The 22,333-nt window shown below is 34.7% G+C and overlaps 1 protein-coding gene across 2 annotated transcripts in view; it reads left to right on the top strand.

Annotated features, from left to right (window-relative positions):
- The window catches only part of LOC149790016 (BMP-binding endothelial regulator protein-like), a 71,572-nt gene that overhangs the window by 6,357 nt on the left and 42,882 nt on the right, over positions 1-22,333 (top strand). The gene's annotated exons all lie outside the window — the stretch shown is intronic.

The raw sequence follows: 22,333 nt of genomic DNA, 5'->3' as shown, positions 1-22,333 counted from the left end.
AGCCGTCTGGTTTACGAGAGACATGTATATTATATCTAAGACAGCCTGTTTGTCTCAGCTTCTGATTTATGAGAGACAAGTATATTATATCCAAGAGAGCATGTTTGGCTCAGCTTTAAGCTTACGAGAGACATTATATCCAAGAGAGCCTGATTGCCTCAGCCATTTGGTTTGCAAGAGATAGGACTCTCACATGTTTTGCATACGCAAACTAGAATTATCCATCAATAAAACCTATGTCGTCGCTCTTCCCGATTTTGACATCCAGCCCAGAGAGTAAGCCTCGAGGATAGGTCGCTGAGTTAAAGTACTGGCCAATGGGTAAATGTCAGATGCATATACGCATTTTTTTTTTTGTATACTCATGCATAGGATGCATTTCCATAGGTATAGGGTGAAGATCGTGATCGGCTGAAATCCAGGGGCTTTGTTTGGGGGTAGGATGGGTGGGAAGCGGCATGAATTGACCCAAGGATTAATTTAAATTGCATGCAATAATGGAGATATCAAAAGGTGTCCACATTATGACCCTAATGTTACATAATGTTAAGTCCCTTGGGGTAGGGGTGGACATCGGTCTGAATAGTATGTATTTTATGACTCAAAGGCCAAGTACCTGACGTCAGGGAAAGACTCTAGCGCATGTCATATGATCATGGGTCCCAGTTTAATAGGTATTGACACTAGATCATTACTCATACATGCTAATTTTCAGACATTCAACTAAGAAATTGTTTAATTTGTTGTGTAAAATCACCCAAAACTTTAGCATCAATCTCAGGGGTGCAAGAAAATAAAAATATAAATTGTTGGCAGAATCTACATTCTAGGGGCTATCGTTAAACTAAGTTGTAGGTGTCTAGCTTCAACCTTTTAGGAGGAGTTCAAAGCCACTGCACACGTATTACCGTGCAAAAGTACTAACGTAAGGGCAACTTGTATCATAATATCCCCGCGCTTCGTTGAAATACAAAATGCAGTGTATCCAATAGGGGTGCAAGACTGAAAGTAAACAATCTCCTTGGTGTCAAAACTGGGGTCAGAATGAGTAAAAAAAAAATTTTTTTTTATCAAAACTGGGAGTCAAATTAAAAATTTGGGGGGTCTCTGAAGCGCAAATGAGGGTAAAGGGAAACACTAAAAATTAGTAAAAATGGACATGTGTATCACGTGTTAGCTTCCTAAACTTGTACGGAAGCTTGTAAACTAATGTAATGAAACCTTTGCAATTTGTCGTGGAAAACAGAGGGGAAACAAATAAAAAACAAAAATAAATCGATGTTCACATTTATATCTTTAGCTAATGTGAATGAATATTTTTTCTTGTTTTGGATCGCTTTAAAATTCATATATTTCATTCTCTAAGAATGCATTTGGACATACGAAGATAAATATGACAACAAGTAAAAAATATAGACCATTGAATCCAAGTACCAGATAGGAGACTAGACTGTAAATATATTAACGCACGGATATGTGGAAACTATAATATTGATCAATAGACGACATTAAAGTTGATGTTAGCTCCTCGATAATAAACTACGTTTTTGAAGTAAAAATGTTATAAATATATGTTCGTTGTATCCTTTATGTACGCGACCTCGTCGATAACAAAATGAGACAGCTATTTTGAAATTTAACACAAAATCAGTGTTAATTATTCAGAGAAGTGTGATGGTGGAAGTGGAAGTGAGGGAGATAATACTCACTTGGCATAAAACAGTCTTTACGAAAACGTAGAACTATACTTTCAGCTGTCAGAATGAATGAATGAATGGATGAATGAATGAATGAATGAATGAATGAATGAATGAATGAATGAGTGAATGAATGAATGAATGAATGTGAGTGAGTGAATGAGTGAGTGTGTGTGTGTGTGTGTGTGTGTGTGTGTGTGTGTGTCTGTGTGTGTGTGTGTGTGATTAGGATTTTTAACTTAATTTTAAAAAAACATTCAGTCATATTGCTACGATGTCTGCAGTGTGGCAGTTTATAGTGATGACTAACACGGGGGCATCATGCCGCAGACATGTAGCATGATGTCCCACCCAGTCACTTTATCCTGACACCAGGTCGACCAGTCCTAACACTAACCTCTTAATGAGAGCGCCTAGCGAGGCAGTTGTTAGTATAATTTTTGTAAGTCTTTGATATGAACCGGCCAGGGTCCGAATCCACGACTTCCCTCTTCCGAGGGGACCCTCTAACCACTAGGCCACCGGAGCGGTCGAGGGAGTGAGAGACTGAGGGAGTGAATGAACGAACGATTGAATGAATGAATGAATGAATGAATGAATGAATGAATGAATGAATGGATGAATGAATGAATGAATGAATGAATGAATGAATGAATGAATGAATGAATGAATGAATGAATGAATGAATGAATGATTTAATGAATGATCATTTACAACAGTAAGGACAGTGAAAGTTTATAATTTTATTTAACGAACACGTACACGTATATAAAATACAGAAGAAGGTCTAGGATCATATATATAGGAGGTTGTCAAACAAATGACGTCATTATCATTTCAAAATATGATTGAGTCCATCTGAAAATTGTCCGAGGAGTATATCAGTTGTTTCACGGATGAATGACTTAACAAATCTTGGCATGTATAAAAAATGAACTTTGAAAACAATTTGCTTGGTGTTCGTAAATGAAGAATTTGTTGGTCCAGGGACGTGTGCAGAATTGTACTGTTTGAATGTCGAATATCCCCTTCCCCGACGAAACTATTCAAAATACAAATTGGACAAAATGTGTAATTCATGTTTTTGAAGTGGAATACTTCGTTTTCTTTAATAATTAACACGCGTAGTGACCATCAGTAATTAAAGGTATCTTTATAACCACAAACAGTTGTCAAAGCAACGCACCCGAATAAATATAACTAATTAGGATATATAAAGAAAACGGTAATTGTTAATTTTTTTAGTTGCTCTAAATTATGTCAATGAATCGTATCACATCGTAATTTGTTGGTTGTTGTCGGAAAGGTCAGTATTATTTTATTCGAAATATTGTAGCATCAAAGTATTGTCTGTGACATCAGTTTACGTGGGCACGATGACATCATACAGTTAAAAAATGTCACTACACTATTGATTTGAAAAGTCTTCATTTTAGTGCCTGAAAGCTCAGAAAGAAGTAGTTCCATTCTAACTGCAATAAAATTGCAGACTGGTTTCAATATATAGGTAGTATGATTATTTTGCATGAAACAGAAGATAATGAAACATAAAAATACCAAGGTAAATCGAATCAAATCGACATACAAAATTAAGGTAGTCCGCTTTTGTAAAATCAACGCTTACATCGTAGCTCGAAATAACGTGATCATCACATGACTATGTCATCCATATGACGTCATCGTTTACATTTCGTGTATTTGATACTGGTCCATTGTCGTTCTCATACATACATACGGGACCTGGAACCAGACTATTGTGTGCCCATTGATTATGAATTGTAGGAAACACTAGACTTAAAATGACGTTGTTGTAATTTTTTCTTCTTTTGTTAAATAATCAAAACTATAATTATTATACAATTTGTTTCTTAAATAATAACAATATAGTACTGTAAACGAACATTATAAAGTCGATGAAATTATATCAGACTGTGTCTCTGTGTTTTGGATTCTAACACAATTTTAACAATGTTCCAGTAATATTGCTACGAAGTCTGCAGTGTGGAAGTTTATAGAGATGTCTTGCACTGGGGCATCATGCCGCAGACATGTGGCATCATGGTCAACCCTGTCACATAGTTCGGACACCAGGCCGACCAGTCCTAATGTTAACCTCTTAATGCGGAGCTCCAATCGCATCAGCTGCTAGTATCTACCACTGGTGTGACTCGGCCGGGGTTCGAACCCGCGACATCCGCATCTGGGGCGGACGCTCTAACCACTTCACCATCGGAGCCATCTTAAATGAGACTCGTGGCAACTCGTTATATTTACGACTTGCCGTAAATTGACCAATTGTACATTCTTTTGCTGAAAACCAATGTCATGTCGTTAACTGTGTGATATTAAATACATTCAGTCATCAGCATACCCATTTATTTCCATCATTGACCAGAGGACTTTAGGATCAACAGCATATTTGTGTGTAATGGCCCTTACATGGGGATCTGTATAATGGCCCTTACATGAGGATAGGGGCCCCGAGTGGCCGATTGGTCTAAAGCGCTCTCCGTTACGGATCACTGCCATCTCACCTCTGTCTGCGTGGGTTCGAGTCTCAGATTCGGCCAATGTGGTTATGTGAGAAAGCCTGCCAGTAGCTTTTCGTGGGTCGGTAGCTCTTTTCGGGGTTTTCCCGGGTTCTTCCTCCACCATTAATACTTGCCGCCATCTATAACCTACCGTGTGCTGAAAAATGGCGTTAAACCTTATAGCAACTACATGGGGATATAGCTTAAACTGTTTAACGCATGAAAATGCACACCATCCTGAATTTTGTAAAAAGTGATTCCTACGTTTGAAGCGTTTAAATGCATACCATCCTACATGGTTTTATTGTGATTCCTATGTTTAACGCGTGAAAATACAAACCTTAATTCACGTTTTTAAGTCATTTCTTTACTTTTTCGACCCTCACATATGTGAAAAAATAATTTTCAGAAAGAAAGTTAAGTATTCCATCATGACAATAGCCACCATCAATGCACGTGATTCTACTGGACATTCGTTTATTGTGTAGACATAAGCATAACTTGGTTTTCAGGAAAATGTTTCTACTTTTGTCAGGATCATATATATATCGTCAGAAAAATAATAACATAGAAAGTTTAGAATGCCTAACCTGTTATATACTGATTACCTCAGATGAATCTCATCTGATGTAATAATTAAACGAAAGTAAGATTTGTTTTTGACCTAACTGTGTCACCCGCATATAATAAAAACTTTATTAGTATAGTTACTATCATTTTTATTATTGTTGTTGTTGTTACTATTATTATTATTATAATTATTATTATTATTATTAAAATATTATTATCATTGTTCTTGTTATTTGTGTTACTATTATTATTACTTTACATTATTATTTTTATTATTATTATTATTATTATTATTATTAGTATTAGTAGTAGTAGTAGTAGTAGCAGTAGTAGTAGTAGTAGTAGCAGTAGTAGTAGTAATAGTAGTAGTATTAAGCACGGCAACTATCCAAACTATTACAATTAAGGCGTAACAGAGAAGTAATTTAGTATTACGAGTTGCACTATCTGCACTTAATAACGTTGTTCTTCTCAAAACCATACGTCATTAACAGTGCGTAAAATTACATTTCATTAAATCCATTCCAGATGTAAATGGATGACATAGTAATTTTACTCTGCCATCAATAAAACTCCACTTAATTTTACTTGATGTCATCTTGAACAGCTTTCAAAGCCACTGACGTGATTTATATTTTTAAACTATATTTTTGAATGGAAAATGGGACATTTCTGTTGCCGTAATTGACGCATGCAATTAAATAGTAATGTACTGTTGTTCAAGTTTTTAGTGTCATAATCGCCCGATTTGTTTTCTTGAATATCTTGAAGGATGTTCCCCGTTACAATGCGTTCCTGTGAAGGTTGCAGTCATATTTCAAAAACAAAAAAGAAGAAAAAATGTTGTACCTAAGGAAACAGAGCGATATGCGCAATAAAAGTTTGCATTACCTTCAAAATGAAATACGCAATTTCACTCTTTGTTTAGACGTTTCTCCTGTGAAGAAACCATGTTTAAGAAATTGAATGGTAGTTTGAATGATATATTTTACGGATGAAAGAATATTTAACAGAACGAATTAGACTGACTGATGTAAGAATAATACTTCAAATGCAGTATGTAACACATAGTCCGATAAATCCCCCCCCCCCCCCAACCATCTTTGTTGACACTGATGGAGGATACGTGGATCACCTGTTCATTAACATGTACAATTTTGCTTCATGCAAATCTTTCCGGGAACAAACCTGCGTACACTTTAGTCACATACCGGTAATTGGTAACAACCATATCTAGCGCGAAATTGAAAATGGCCAGTAGACAGATGGTTTATCCGCCTAGGTTATATTGAGAAAGAGAAGAAGAAAAAAAAAGAGAATCCGATGGAGTTTGGTGCTTTTTGTCAGTGACAAATGAACTCTGCTCTGCCTATCTACCAATCTATGATTGTTTCTTAACTTTTGCGAGATCTGACTGGTTTTAGCTGCTTTGACTCCTGCGATTATTATGGCGCCAGCCTTTCTCAAACATCAGATTTGCACGTACTGCTTGAGTACAGGCTAGATGGCTAAGGACTCATTAAATACTTTTAAAGACTGTTAAGTACACATTACAGACTTCTACAGACTGTCTAAGTACTCGTTACAGACTTATAACCCTAGGCTTCTGCCCGCGTGATGAAACGTGCTTCGGCAAAAGTTTGTACACAGCTAACCCTCTGTGATTGCTGTAGAGATCAATATTATATATACATGTATGTATGTATGCATGCATGCAGTATGTATGTATGTATATATGTATGCATGCATGTACGTACGTACGCACGGACACACGTACGTATGTACGTACGAATGTATGTATGTATGTATGTATGTATGTATGTATGTATGTATGTATGTAAACGTGAATTAGTCCCAACACGTGTTAAATGTGAATTATTCCCAGCACATGTTAAATGCGAGTTAGTCCCAACACGTGTTAAACGCGAGTCCCAGCACGTGTGAAATGCTAAGTGTTAAATGTTAATCATAATACATGTTAGATCTGAGTTCCTTATAAATATTAAATATATGTGATTGATAAAGGCATACAGACTTAATTCACTATTCCCACATTTGCAGTATAATAATATTTTCAAATACATTTTCTAAGTACTTCAGTCATTCTTACAACGATTCGGACACCTGTTCTTGGTCAGGTACAACACTTTCTATTTCCAATCACATCTGATTTAGGCCACTGCATTATTCCCAATCACACGTGTTCTTGGTCATATACATCACCACTTTCTTTCCAGTCTCATCTGTTCTCGGTCAGGTAAAGCACCGCTCTTTATCTAGTTACACCAGTTCTTGGTCAGGTACAACTCAATTAGCAATTGTTTCAGTCATATCTCTACGATGTCTGCAGTGTGGCAGTTTATAGTGATGTCTAGCACTAGGGCATCATGCCGCAGACAAATATCATCATGTCCCACCCAGTCACATTATTCTAACAACAGGCTGACTAGTCCTAACATTAACCTCTTAATGCTAGTACATGTACCTTTTTAGAAGTCTTCGGTAAGACTAGACCGAGGCTCGAACCCGCGACCTCCCGCATCCGAAGCGGAAACTCTATCCACTTAGGCCGACGGAGCTGTCGTGTATGTATGTATGCATGCATGAATGCATGTGTGTGTGTGTGTATGTGTGTGTGTGTGATTTAGATTTTGTAATTTAGCTTTAACAATTTTCTCGTCATATCTCTACGATGTCTGCAGTGTGGCAGTTTATAGTGATATCTAGCACTGTGCCGCAGACATGTAGCATATGTCCCACCCAGTCACATTACCCTGACACCCACCAGGCCGACCAGTCCTAATACTTACTTATTAATGCTGAGCGCCTGGCCAGGCATATGGGTGGCCGGACAAAATGGTAGCGGACAAAATGGTATGGACAAAATGTTAAGTGGACATAATGGTATTGGACAAATTGGTATGAATAAAATGGTGCGGACAAAATGGTACGGACAAAATGGTTTGGGACAAAATAGTACTAGGATTAAATGGTACAGACAAAATGGTACGACTACAATTTTATTTATACGAAATGTAATAAAAACAGGCACGTTTTTACTAAATAACATCAATAGGCTGCTATTGTGAACTGGCCATGGATGATTTATAATAATGACCTATACAAACAATTTTAAAATAAAATAGCAATCAAAGAACAAAAAAGCTCAAACTATAAAACTACATGACAAAAGACAAGTACAAAACCTCTGACTACGATAAAATATTTTAGAAATAGAAAAAATAAACTAAAAAATGTTACACATCCAAGGCATACTCAAATCAAATTTATCATATGAGGTCAAACTTTTTAACCTAGTCGCAGTCAGACACGGATGAATGGATAGTTGCTTTGTGTCTGAGAATAAACCATAATGTCTTGTTGATCATTCGATCCAGCCATTTGACGATGTCTGCGTACATCTCGTGATAAGGTTGCTCGTTTTGGAAGTAGATGAGCGGCTGCAACTGCAACACTCAGCAATTCATTGTGAACAATCGATCGTGTTGCTTCTTCGGTTTTTTCTGCTCTCCTTTTCATGTTGGCACGAACTGTTTCAACCTCAGCTTGCCCATGCGTTACCGTGTCATTATGAACTCCAACTTCGAGAACGATTACATTCGCTTGTGTATGAATTTGTGCCTTGCACGTTCTTCTTTCACAACGCCAGAGATCCTTGCTATCACTGCCACCGGTGTTCTTGGTAAATAAATAACCTTGAAATACAAGCTTGCGAGTCCCTTTTTGCGAAGTAGCATATTCTAACACGATTAATATTTTTTGCAAGTTAAAAAATTTAATAATCAAGACAATAAAGTCCTCTTCAAATGATATGCAACTGTTTTTAGTTGTAAATTCAAACTACAAAAATTAAGGCACCCCAGACGTTAGCGCGCAGTTTACTTTGATACTTTGATCGATTAACTATATATTCCGTACAATACTGTTGTAACTCAGACCGCAATTTAGTTTATTCTACTCTAAACTGTCAGCTTTGTCTGACGCCAGATTGGCTATATTTTAGGTTCAACTCGTGCAGTTTGGAAAGTGTCAATCGTACGACGGGACACCAAAAATTAAGTGTATGTTCAAGAAAAACAGTCATTAAAATTGCATTGAATTACTATTTGGTATCGTTGCAATTTGTAGATTCGGCATAAGTTATTTGCAGTTTCACTTTATTTTAAAAAGATAAAATATAATCAATATTTCCGAAGTTAAACGAATTTAATAAAACTCATTGTATTATATATTTTTCAGTTAGTTTGTGGATGCGTAAATTATTTAATATGTGCATAAAAATTAAATTTAATGCCGATTTAAGGTAATTATAATTTTCATTAGCAATTGAAATTCTAATATATGTACCATTTTATCCCTTTTTGTCCCATACCATTTTGTCTGCAACATTTTAACCATACCATTTTGTCTATACCATTTAATCCTAGTACCATTTTGTCCTATACCATTTTATCCGTACCATTTTGTCCGCACCATTTTATCCATACCAATTTGTCCAATACCATTATGTCCACTTAACATTTTGTCCATACCATTTTGTCCGTACCATTTTGTCCGCTACCGTTTTGTCCTAGTACCGGCATATGTATTTACCCGTATTAGAAGTCTTTGGCATGACTCGGCCAGGGTTGGAACGAACGACCTTCCGCATCCGGGGTGAACACTCTAACCACTAGGTTTCCGGAGTGGTTGTATGTGTGTATGTATGTATGCATGTATGTATGTATGTATGTATGTATGTATGTATGTATGTATGTATGTATGTATGTATCCAGGTTAAAAACTTCAGAAGATAAATCCTTCCAAATAAAAGGTACGCATGTACTCTTGAACGTAAAACTTAAGAGGAACACTGCTAAAATGCTTTGAAAAGGATATATAACTTACGAGGTAACACTGCTTAAATGCTTTAAGAAGGATATATAAATATTCACACAAAAAAGTTAAGCATGTACTCTTGAACGTAAAACTTAAGAGGTAACACTGCTAAAATGCTTTAGAAAGGATATATATATATATATATATATATATATATATATATATATATATATATATATATATATATATATATATATATATATATATAAAGGCAACATTTGTAAAATCCATGTAACATTCAGATCGTACTGATCGTGAGGAAAAATGAGTGTGACGCGAATACTGACTCGAAATCTTATAGATGCAAATCGTGAACAACGGGCTGCAAAACCAGTCGTGACACAAAATGATTGCAATGATACAAATTTTAATGCAAATTCATTGTGATACCATCCATGACACAAAATAATTGCTATACAATTCATATGCAAAATAATTGATACAATTCAAATGCAAAACGACAGCTGTACAAATCGCGACAAAACAAATTGTTCCAAACATTCTGAATACGTATAAAATGTCAGCATTGATACAAAAAAAAAAAAAAACAGGCTACACTTGTGTATGGGAACACGTATGGCAAAACATCATTTGATTCCAATAAAGATGATTAACCTTTCAAAGGAACTGACTTAATCAAAGGGGCCTCGAGCGCCGAGTGGTCTAAGGCGCTCACGGTTACGGATCACTGCCATCCCAACTTTGTCTGGGTGGGTTCGAGTCGCGGGTTCGGCCTATGTAGGTATGTGAGAAAGCATGCCAGTAGCTTCTCGTTGGTTGGCTGTTCTTTCCTCCACCATTAATACTGGCAGCCATAGCCTATCTTGTGCTGAAAAATGACGTTAAACAACAACAACAACTTAATCAACAATTTTCAACTACGGTTTATCGATGCTCTCGGTAGATGTCTGACCAATTAAACTGCCGGTGAACTCAATTATGATGCAGTCACCTCAATACCTCTTCCTTGTCTGGGTCCATCCTGACTGAACTTTGACCACATGGAGATTCCTGCTCCTGCATCATGTACAATATGCACATTTTATATACAACATCTTTAATGCAAAAGATTTTAATGTGATAATGATTTGTCCAGTCTCAGCTGACAAGTCAATTCCCATACGGAAAGCACTTACATCAGAAATTAAACAAAAGCAGCCCGTAGTCATTTTGATAAACAAACAATTGTTGACCAGATTTATCGACAAATAAGAATTAAATTTTGATAAATATTTGATTAAAGTCTCGCATTTGTTATTCATAATGAAATCTTGAAACAATTCTTGGCCACGAAATTGGTAAAGCACTTGGACCAAACATTTACATACAAAACGACTGACATTTATGAACATTATTAGAATTAAACGTATATTTAATTTCCATTTTATTAACGTTCGGTAAACGTTTAATGCAAACATCATAAACGAAATTGATGACATAGATCAGTGCTGTCGAACCTTCTTGACACCATGGGCCACCGAAAAATGTTTTTTCTTGAAGTCGAGGGCCGCAGCATTAAACTGAAAAGCAACGACTATAAAGCTGATCGAGCTCTGGCGGGCCATTTAAAATCAGCCCGCTGGCCGCGGGTTGGACAGCACTGTCATAGATGGAATATGGCTGTCTCAAGTTTTGGTATCATGATGTGTTACTGACGAAGACTATACTCCAATTTCCTCATCACTGAATAAGTTTCTTTATTGAGAAAGTATACATTGTGCTGCATTGAACTATAACGTCTATATAATGATGAATAGAATGAGAAAGTCTATAATAATGCGTATAAAACGATTAATTCATACAACTTTGTCGAATAAAAACATTTTTGTTGTTACTTTGATTTGAAATGAAAGCAAGAATGTGCAAAGCTAAATGATATATAGTACAACACTTTTTTATCAGCTGATTTGGATTTGAAAGTTATATATATATATATATATATATATATATATATATATATATATATATATATATATATATATATATATATATATATTCAATTAACATGTTAGCAATGTAACACATGTAAGAATGCTATATCATCTGTGTTTACACGAACGCATACATTTTCCAACAATGACACTGAAACGAAAGACGATAAATAAAGGATTCGCTCATTTAGAATAAATATATGTGTTTTCAGACTTCAGCCTCTTGAAACTAATTGAAACAAATGTGTTAGCAGCCACGAAAAAGATATCAAATTATGTTGTTTAAGTGACTACTCATAAATAACATGAGTTCATTGTTATTGGAGTAAACCAAATGCATTATATTTAATAAATCTGGGTGTGAAGAGGTCCCCACCCCAAATAAACTCATAGTCATTTCTTCTCGCCATATCTTTAGCGCGAGACTCAAGGACAAGCCAATAAGCGCATACATTAGACGAGATGCTTGGACCACATTTAGATCCCAGACACTTAGCAGCCAGACTGAAAGACATAGGATATGTAAATTACTTGGGTTTAAATTCTTAAACGAGGGACATAAGATAATATAAGTCTCAGAGAAAGAACAGCCTGAAGGAGTGACAGTCACTGGATCACTTATTCACAAAATTAAATTGCAAAGTGCAATGAATAAAATGGCCTATCATTAACGATTTATTTTGATCACGATTACATATCGTGTGGGGCCTCTGAGCACGATGTTGCCTACTGTCATATTTAATATTTGTATACACGTATCGTGTCTTTTTGTTGACCCGGGTCGAACAGTTGACCTGGAAAATGCAACATTTGGCGAATGTCAGAAGATTTCAAGGTCTTTAGAAGTTATTAATGATATTAGGAACATGTAAGCATTATGGAGGTCCTCGTTATGGTTGGCGAAGAAATAACCGCCCTTGTAAAAATACAAGAGAAATAAATATCTTTATATCTCAATAGGTAGTGGTGGTAGTATTACAACAGGGTCTTACGAGTTTCAAAACCAAAGTATCAAAGGAAAAGAAACCGCCAGCCAAGCATAAATTCTGCTCCTCGGGAAATGCATAATATCTAACTGCATCTCTCTTGTCCTTGTTACGAGTCACTGGTATTATATCGTCTGAAATGTACTCGCAGCAATGTTTTCTTCCTAAAATGTAGAAAAGAATTCCTGACATGACTTGTATGGGTTATCCGAAATCAAATATGATAGTACAGCTACAGTATTATGGTAGTCCAGACCCTGTATTGTTTCGGTAGCCCACACCCAATATTATGGTAGCTCCTGGGCTTCTGACACAATATTTGTTTATTCCCATAACAATAAATACCTAAATAGGATATTCTTTATGCAATGCTCGTTTGCAAAATTAATCACTAATTTGTGACTATTATGATACTGTTTACGCAATACCCATATCCATAATTAATCATTAATTTGTGACTATTAGGATACTGTGTACGCAATACCCATATCCATAACTAATCACTAATTTGTGATTAAGATACCATGTATGAAGTACACATACACACAATTACGTACTGACTTTTGAAGTCATAATTATGTATAACCCTGCAGCCTTTTGATATTCGTCCCATCCGGGGTCATTTGGTTTCATTTTTTATATACGTCCCATCCCGGGTCATTAGGACTCATTAGAAGGAAATCCACAAACGAAAAGTGTCAATTTCACACTACAGTTGCTTCCATGCAGATTTCCAATGGCTGTATAGCTTTGTCTGTTTGATTTCAAAACATAACTGGCGATAAGAAATAAAAAAGGCAATATCATATAAGCTTGCAAAAATAATATATAATATTTAACACAATTATGACCACAGTAGTATAATTCAAAATTATATTTGATCTGTACTTAAATGTCTCCGAAATAAATCAGTCAGATATCGATGAAATCGAAGATTTACATTGTTACCTTAGATGGCACAAGATGAATTCAATATATGAAATAGGTATTCTTTTTAAGTTTACACTTTGGCACGTGGTCCATTTTTAATCAAAAAAATTAGTTGTGATGATTCATTCTTTGTAAGCAACACGTCAAAATATTTTTTTTCATATTCATGTTAGCAAACAGACGCGATAACATAAACTTTGTGCAATCTACTGTAGTGCAGAAAAAGAATGATGCAAGTTCAAAAGCCGCCATAAAAAATAAAAAAGTAGAACACAACGCTATTTCATTCTTGTCAGCCCCCGGCACTGTGCATTGTTTTAATGACCCGGATGGGATGAATATAAAATACCTGTAAAGTAATACACATGCTATTAAATTGACAGCGGTGATGATTGTTTTTACAGTAAGACAAATGGGGTATTAAATAGGGATGTCTCCGTTAACTGAAGTTATTATTAAGCACAGAGACTTTAGTCTTCCGGGTCATGTTGATAATATAGTCTTATATGATTTTCTTAAAAACGGATATATATATATATATATATATATATATATATATATATATATATATATATATATATATATATATATATATATATATATATATATGTTGATAGTAAATTTGTAAATTTTCTCTCTTTTGGATCCACTTGTGATCTAAACTCTACTTAACGTCACGGCATATGAACTTTAAGATCGGAACGCGAAGGGATATGCATACAATGCAAAATATGTAGACGGCTGCGTTTTTCGTTTGTTATGAAAATAAAGCGTGTTGGGTCTTGTTACTCATGTACTAGTAGATTTCTTCTCGTATGCTATCTTTGCTATCTTTGACGCACGTATCGCGTACATGTACAACACCGGGCTTGTTTCAATGTTATGCAAAATCCATTAAGATTTTAAAGTCATAAAAAGTCATCACTCAAAATTGTATTATGTAAATACATATGTTAATTAAATTAAGCAGGCCGAGACTGTAGCATAAATTTTGTTGGAGCGAGATCTAACAGTATTATATGCTCATTTTATTTTCTCCATTAACTTTTACACTGTCATGATCGTTCAGTATTTTATAATATTGCACACCTTCATATTGCACTCACGCGCATGACATGTGTGCCCAATAGTGTATTTTGAAATGCTTTGTAAACAAATCATGTACTCTCGTGTAGCAGAAGCTTTACCTATTGATTGATTAAATTTGTTTCTGAATGAACTAAAGCAGACGTTTCGTTGACTGCCACATACCAGCTGCGATGCTACATTCAGCGTTAACTTTTTTGATACAATGTTTCGGATTTTGGCGATAGACTCCATATTTCATCGAATTGCTTGTTTATAAAGGCAATATACATGCAAGTTAAAAAGATATAAACTGTCTCCTTTAGCTGGTAATAAGAATGGCAGAAAATACAATTACCGTTTTACTTTCTTAGTTCTGCAAATCCGAATTGCATGAGCCATGTCATGAGTTCTCAAACTTAATTACACATTTCGAAATTTTACTGTAATTTCGACTATATTCCAAGCGCAATTACATCCTCCTTACTGCACTAAAAATGAAATAAACATTAAATTCAATATCTTTTTTTGATAATTGCATTTGAAACACTTCATATTTTCCCCACAATATGATTTCAAACAGTCAATGACAGAACAAACACACTTGCAGATGTAAACACGCTTCTACCGCGCTGCTTCAGTCATATATATTTCATTTACAATTTGCACAGATGAATCCAGTCCATAATCACGGAATTAATAGTCATTCCAGATCAAATGGAAAACTTGTTGCAATGCGCATTCATACACAATATGAATCAAAATTTCAATTTTAAGCAGACAAAAACGCCATTTTTTTTCGAAACTTATGTCTAGCGTGCTACTAAGTTCAAACTTATATGGGCGGAGTTGTGTACTCATAATAATGGTGTTGTTGTGTAATGATGAATCTGCGCTTGTGTATTTATTTTGGAATACGGCATACATTCATTTATGTTGTTTATTGTAGTATATTTTGTAAATATAATTAGGCCTTAGGTTGAATAAGAAAATGAGCATATAATAAAAAGTTTACTGTATTTGTATGGGAAAATATAAACTCGTATTTTTTTCGGATGGATATACTTCACTCCCAAGGGCGTGCAGTATTCCATCCAAAAAACTCGTTCATATTTTCCCATACAAATGCAGTAATCTAATAGTAGTAGTAGATTGAAAAAATTACTAGTCCTGCTTAATATTGACTAGTCCTGCTTAATATTGACTAGTCCCTCCCACTAAACACTGTAGACATATATCAAAGGCTGACATCGGATTGTTAAAGTTAATGAAAGTAATATTTTGACAGAAAATTTACTAGCCTTGGGCTATCAGACTACTGTTAATTTCAAGCCTGGCTATGTGAAGAAAGGCACTTTATAATTATCGACGATCAATATATAAACATTAAGATAAACATTACCGATGTGAATATGAAGTTATAAGCTGTGGTAATTTTCAAGTACCCGTAAAACTCTAAACGTCAGATGATATTAGGAAAAGAACCTGCTAGAGAAGCTTAAATGTTTTAGCCGTGCTAGCGAAGCTTAAATTTGTTTGATCATGGAAGCCGCTTTAAATGGAACTGTCAACCTTCCTTTGCGGTTTTCCTGTTGTCATTTTTACAAGTCATTGGTATCCTTATTTGTGGAATATTTTAATTATAAATACATGTATGCCATATTTTACACGACGTAGCACACTGGAATACGCGAAATCCTCATAGAGTTGCTGTATCTAGCATTCCAGTAGCTTGTAGGCAATGGTAAAAGTATCGTTAGATCCTGTGAAACACTGTCCATAAAACTTCATGACGTATCAGCATACTTTGACATATTACACATTCAAGACATTCAGATCGGATTAATATCTATATTATAGATGCTACAATATGGCAAAGACATTTAAGGACGTTAATAAAATCCAGTTAATAAGGTATTGTATGCACTGAGTTGTGGTGACACTTTCTGACAATACCTTTTAATCTTTCGCATGAAGCCTTAAATTGTGTTTGTTCCAGAAAAGTACAATCCCAAGCTCATCTTTGTTCAGTTAGTATTTATAAGCTCTCAAACTAAGCAACATGAATACTGTGTCTTTGAATCTATTTATCTGTAATGATACATGTCCCATCCACCCAACCTAATGCTACATTCCTTCTCACGACCCAATTTTAAGTAATGCTACCACTGTGTTCTTTGCTGCCCTTAACAACGTAACATAATGGTATTTCCACCAAAATCAACTCAAATCACTAGATTTCGCGTGCCTAAATTGTGGGAACTACCTGCTTCTCATTATGTGTTTTAGTATATAAAAAAAAAACATTTTTTTTACTCTCAGTGTTTTGGGTGTTTTGATAACGCTTTTCCTAAAGTGTAAGTATACTCTCTGTGCAGATTATTGCCTTGATTTTTTAATTGGCCTAGTATCCTTTGATTTGTTAGAAAAGCTTCTTCTTTGGACACAGGTCGTCCGATAGCAACGCAAAGACAGGAAGTGAACGCTCTCGGTACACTTAGCTTTTGTACATCTCGAGTTTAATATGGGTTGGCTGCGTAGAGTTGGATGTGCTACACTGACCATGTTGTCATGGCACCGTGATGCGACCGCCTGACACACAGTGATGCATTGATAAACACACCATCTTATTTAAAAGATAAATTGTATGTTTGCTTAGATTTCCTTCTTTCCTCTTGACTTTGGAATACCATTGTAATAGCCGCATATCATGTCATGCCATTTTATTGAATTTCGAAAGTTTGGTGCGGGTATGCTTTAAATATAATGCCAATTCAAAATTAATTTATTTTCCTTTTGTAATTTGATCCATATCAACAATTTTATTTTCACATTAGCATGTTGAATCCTTTGGACAATAGCGTTGCTCCTTTTCCCCAAAATTAATACTAGTATATAATTACTTAACCTTGGAATAAAGGTGCCAGAAGTTATGATGCACAAGCTTCTAACATTCATTTTAGTATGTTATACCGCTTATACTAGTATTTTGCTTCTAAATTTTTCAAATTAAGTTTTTTATTGAAAACTATTATCACAGTTTGTGAATGAATCATACAAACCTTGAGGTTTAGATTTTGTTGTCCAGTATAATGGCCGCCATAACAGATTGTATCCATAATTGGACAGCTTTTGTGCTGCAACTTGAATGTGTTTATAAAGAATTCCGTGGATTCCAGCACGAAATGACAAACAGCTCAGAAAGTAACTTCTGACTGGTGAAATCGCTCTAGAAAGTGGCTAGTCCAACAACAAGGCAGACTGGTAACAGGAACACCCAAGTTTGAATCGATTTGTCCAGAATAGATGTAGTCCGTCATCATGGCCTCATCCTATTCATCCTTGCTTCTCCCAATTATTATGTTGCACATATAATGCATAATTGATTTTACTCGGGTATATCAAACTGATTGCTTAAAAAATAGCTTTTGAACATAATTATCGCATAACAAACCAAGATATTGGATTATTTACATTATACTGTAGCTTACTTTGGATGCTTCTTTGCTATTTTAGGCAGCTTTACAGTTCACAACCTGGATCCAATGAGCAGATCCAATAAACTCATAGAACATGTGGACATAACATTTTTGTCTTCCTTGTTTATGCATCATCTCTACTTTGTATTTAATTGTATACCAATGTACATATTTCCATTAAAATAGCTTTTACCGACCCAAATATGTAATTAATGTATATTCACAGTGTGAAACTGATTTTTTTTCTTCCTTAGTTTCCTCAGATACACCCTTCCTGGCCCGTCTCTTTGGACTTTTTAAATTTTCCTTGCAACCAATTTCATGGAAAATAGTGGCAATTACTGGTGGCATCTCAAAGGAATTTAAATAGTATCATCTCAACAGGGCTTAAATAGCATCATCTCAACGTGGTTTAAATAGTATCATCTCACGTGGTTTAAATTGCATCATCTCAACGTGGTTTAAAAGTATCATCTCAACGTGATTTAAATAGTATCATCTCAACGTGGTTTATATATCATCATCTCAACGTGGTTTAAATAGTATCATCTCAACGTGGTTTAAATAGCAACATCTAAATGCAATCTTGGTAACATCATTTTCACACAATTTGACCAACTCCATCTCAGTGAATCTAGGATTTAAAATCAATTTAAATCATCTCAGAGCATTTTTAAGAAGGCGAACTCAAAGCAATTTCAATAACATCATCTCAGAGCAATTATACTAACTTCATCTCGATGCAGTTTAAGCAACGCCATCTCAAAGCCATTTCAATAAGATCATCACAAAGCGGAATAAATAGCGTCATGTCATATTAGTTTCACCAACACTATCACAAAACAGCTTCAACAAAATCATCCCAAAGCATTCTCAATAACCTCAGCACAAAACAAATTATCCAGCATGATCTCAACACAATTTCATTAACGTCATCTTAAAGTAATTTAAATAACAATAATCTCAAACTAGTCTAACAAACACCATATACAAAAATTGCAACGGTAGCATCTTAAAGCATTTTAAATAGCAGTATCTAAAATCAATTTTAATAAGTCATCTCAAAGAGGTTTAAATAGCATAATCTCAAACCAGTTTAATAAACACCACCTCTAAATATTCCATTAGCATCATCTCAAACAAGTTGCAATAGTATCACCTTAAATGAGTTTTAATAACATCATCTCAAACCAATTTAACGAACGCCATCTCAACGACAAATTAAATAACACAATCTCATGGCAGTATAAAAAGCAACGTCTCAGATATTTTAAATAATGTCGTATCAAAACAAATTATATAACATCATCTCAGATCAACGTAGCTGACATCATCTCTATGGATCTAATCAATATCATCTCAACGTAATTTAAAAGTTGTTTAAAAGTAACATCGCAAAGCAATTTTACCAAAATCACCGTAGAGCAATTCGAATAACACCATACCTAAGCAAGTTAAACAATATCATCTCAAAGTAATGCAAACAGATGAATAGAAAGCAATTTAACTAGCATCATCTCAAAAGGATTTCAATAGCATCATCTCAAAAGGATTTCAATATCATCATCTCAAAAGGATTTCAGTAGCATCATCTCAAAGCAATTTAACTAACACCATCTGATTTCAATTTAAATCACGTCATCTCATAACCATTTAAGAAGGAGCATCTCAAAATAATTTCGCCATCTCAAAGGAATTTAAATAGCATCGTCTTAAAGCAATTTAATAAACATAATCTAAAAACAATTTAAGTAAGATCAACTGAGAACAATTTAATAAACAATGACAAAATATGCGTCATCAAAATAGAAGGATTTGTAAATTTATTTAGATCATCTCAAAGCAATCTAAACAACGTCATATCAGAGTAATCTAAATATCATCATCTGAGAGCAATATAAATAACATCATCTCATAGCGATATAAATAACTACATCTCAGAGTAATCTAACATCAACAAAAGCAACGATTTAAGCAAGTGTGACACTATATTCATCATTATCTTTGGAAGAAGTGACAAAAGCAACAAACGGGAATGGACGCATGAGGTGCATACCTTCGGGCGTTACAACGCATATTTGTATTCTGGTGGCTTCCAAACACAATATAATTATCTTCAGAACGTATCAATTTTGACTGGGATTTCCATTGTCGCTAGGGTTTCCCCCTTCATTACTTTGGTGGCCTCCAAACACAAGAAAATTATCTTCATAACGTACCATTTAAAAGTTAAAACAATGTAAGGCATCTTATAAAAAATAAGCCGACAGATCTGTAGATATCATAATATTGTGCTTTTATTGTTTCCGTTTTCCGATGATCACAGCGAAATAGAATTTATAGTAAATAAAACAACGCTAACAAATTTACAAATTGAAAAGAAACGTTTAAATTAACTTTTAAATACGATAGTAATTACAGGTGATTGAATATAGAGCAAATTCAACATAATTTATCCATACAAAATTCCTGATTTAAGGTTCAGGAGAGAGAGAGAGAGAGCATTGCTAGTGCATGATGTAAGGGACTGGTATATCAGTGTTACTTATCCCGCCTCTGACACCACAAATTGTTTATTCTAATTATCTCAAGCTACTATTCTTATAATTTGTAAGTCCAGTTAAAGTTTACAGTTCATAATATGATAAACTGAGATTATAGTGTTATAAGGGGACGTTTCCAAGCGGCTTATATGCTGTGCATCAACTCAGAATCGTTTATCGTTAAATGACAATATGTTTCTTGTAAATATTTATACAAAAATAGGTTACCAGTGTTGTCTCTACTCGCTGAACCTTCACCACTATTGATGCATTATAACAGATGATGTATATCATAGGCAGAAGATAAAGTACAAACTTCGACATATACATGATTTCATATACGTGATTTAAATACTACAACATTAGAATGGCGCTGGTGTGTAAATAAACGCTTACATTACTGCCCCTCGATAGTCCTTCTCAGTCAACGGGTTCGACCTTGCAAGATCTGATTAATATTTTAACGACTTTTTCATCAGTTTGATTGCCATATATAAGTACACTTTGCATTTACGTGCCAATAAACAAATAAAATTAGAGGTTAAGTTGGGAATATGTATTAAGAGGAAGGTCACGTATTGGTTACTCCTCGTACAAACTGTTCACTGGCATATACCAAAAGAAAATTCGAACTGCTACCTAGTGATTCTGAAGAAGATTTATGGTGATCAATTTGCTTTTGTGTAAAAAAAGGACAAATTAAAACCAGTGTACAAAATAAATATTTAAGCCTTGATTACATGAGGTATTTTAAGTTGAAAGTTTTAAGTACCAATTTAGAAAAGAATATGACACAGCTGATTGTTACAAGAGGTGCTTGATGCAGACTTACGTGGAATATGAGAATTGAACATGACCGAGTTTTATTACCGACCGGTAGGACCGATTCCTTAATGTACCAATTGTTTACAAACAAGCAGTTATTGGTTTACTATACACACAAGCAAAACCCATAGTTACTGAAGTATGAGTCAGAAAGGTATATAGCATGACATTTCCGCCACAAACTCAAAATGTCTCCAATATAATGTTGAAACCCGTATTTTATTGTTAATCTGCAAACTAATTATTCATGCATGTGTAAGAGTGTATGTATGTATGTATGTATGTATATATATATATATATATATATATATATATATATATATATATATATATATATATAGATATTGGAACGTGTTTAGGTTCTAATAAACATCAATAAAAGAAAGAGTGAAACAACAAGCTTTGAAGATTATGACAAATAATTATTTCCCTGAAAAAAAAAAAAAACACTGTAGAAATGAAAACTATGAACTTACGGCTTTAAGACTCAAATCCAAAAATTTTCCAAGAATAATCCACAAATTAAATTTTAGAAGTTCTAGTAATGAAATGTTTTAGTGAATTCAAGTTCGAGTCCCAACAAAAAAATCCAAGATGGAAGGCGATGAGGTATACTGTAGTCTTTATTGTACAGATGTATCTACAGTTCTTTTTTGATCCACAAACAATATTCTGGTGTTTACATTTCCGAATAAAATTCAAATTGATGTCTTTGTATGTGCACTCAGATATTTCCAGGAAAAGGTATTAATCTTTTTAGGGGCCACGAGTGGCCGAGTGGTCTAAAGCGCTCACCGTTACGGATCACTGCCATCTCACCTCTGTCTGCGTGAGTTCGAGTCTCAGTCTCGGTTAACGTGGGTACATGAGAAAGACT

The sequence above is a fragment of the Sinohyriopsis cumingii genome, chromosome 10 (assembly GCF_028554795.1).
Source record: "Sinohyriopsis cumingii isolate HCF-2022 chromosome 10, ASM2855479v2, whole genome shotgun sequence".
Lineage (NCBI taxonomy): Eukaryota > Metazoa > Mollusca > Bivalvia > Unionida > Unionidae > Sinohyriopsis > Sinohyriopsis cumingii.
The sequence above is the reverse complement of the archived record's forward strand: the minus strand, read 5'-3'. Positions and strand labels throughout refer to the sequence as shown.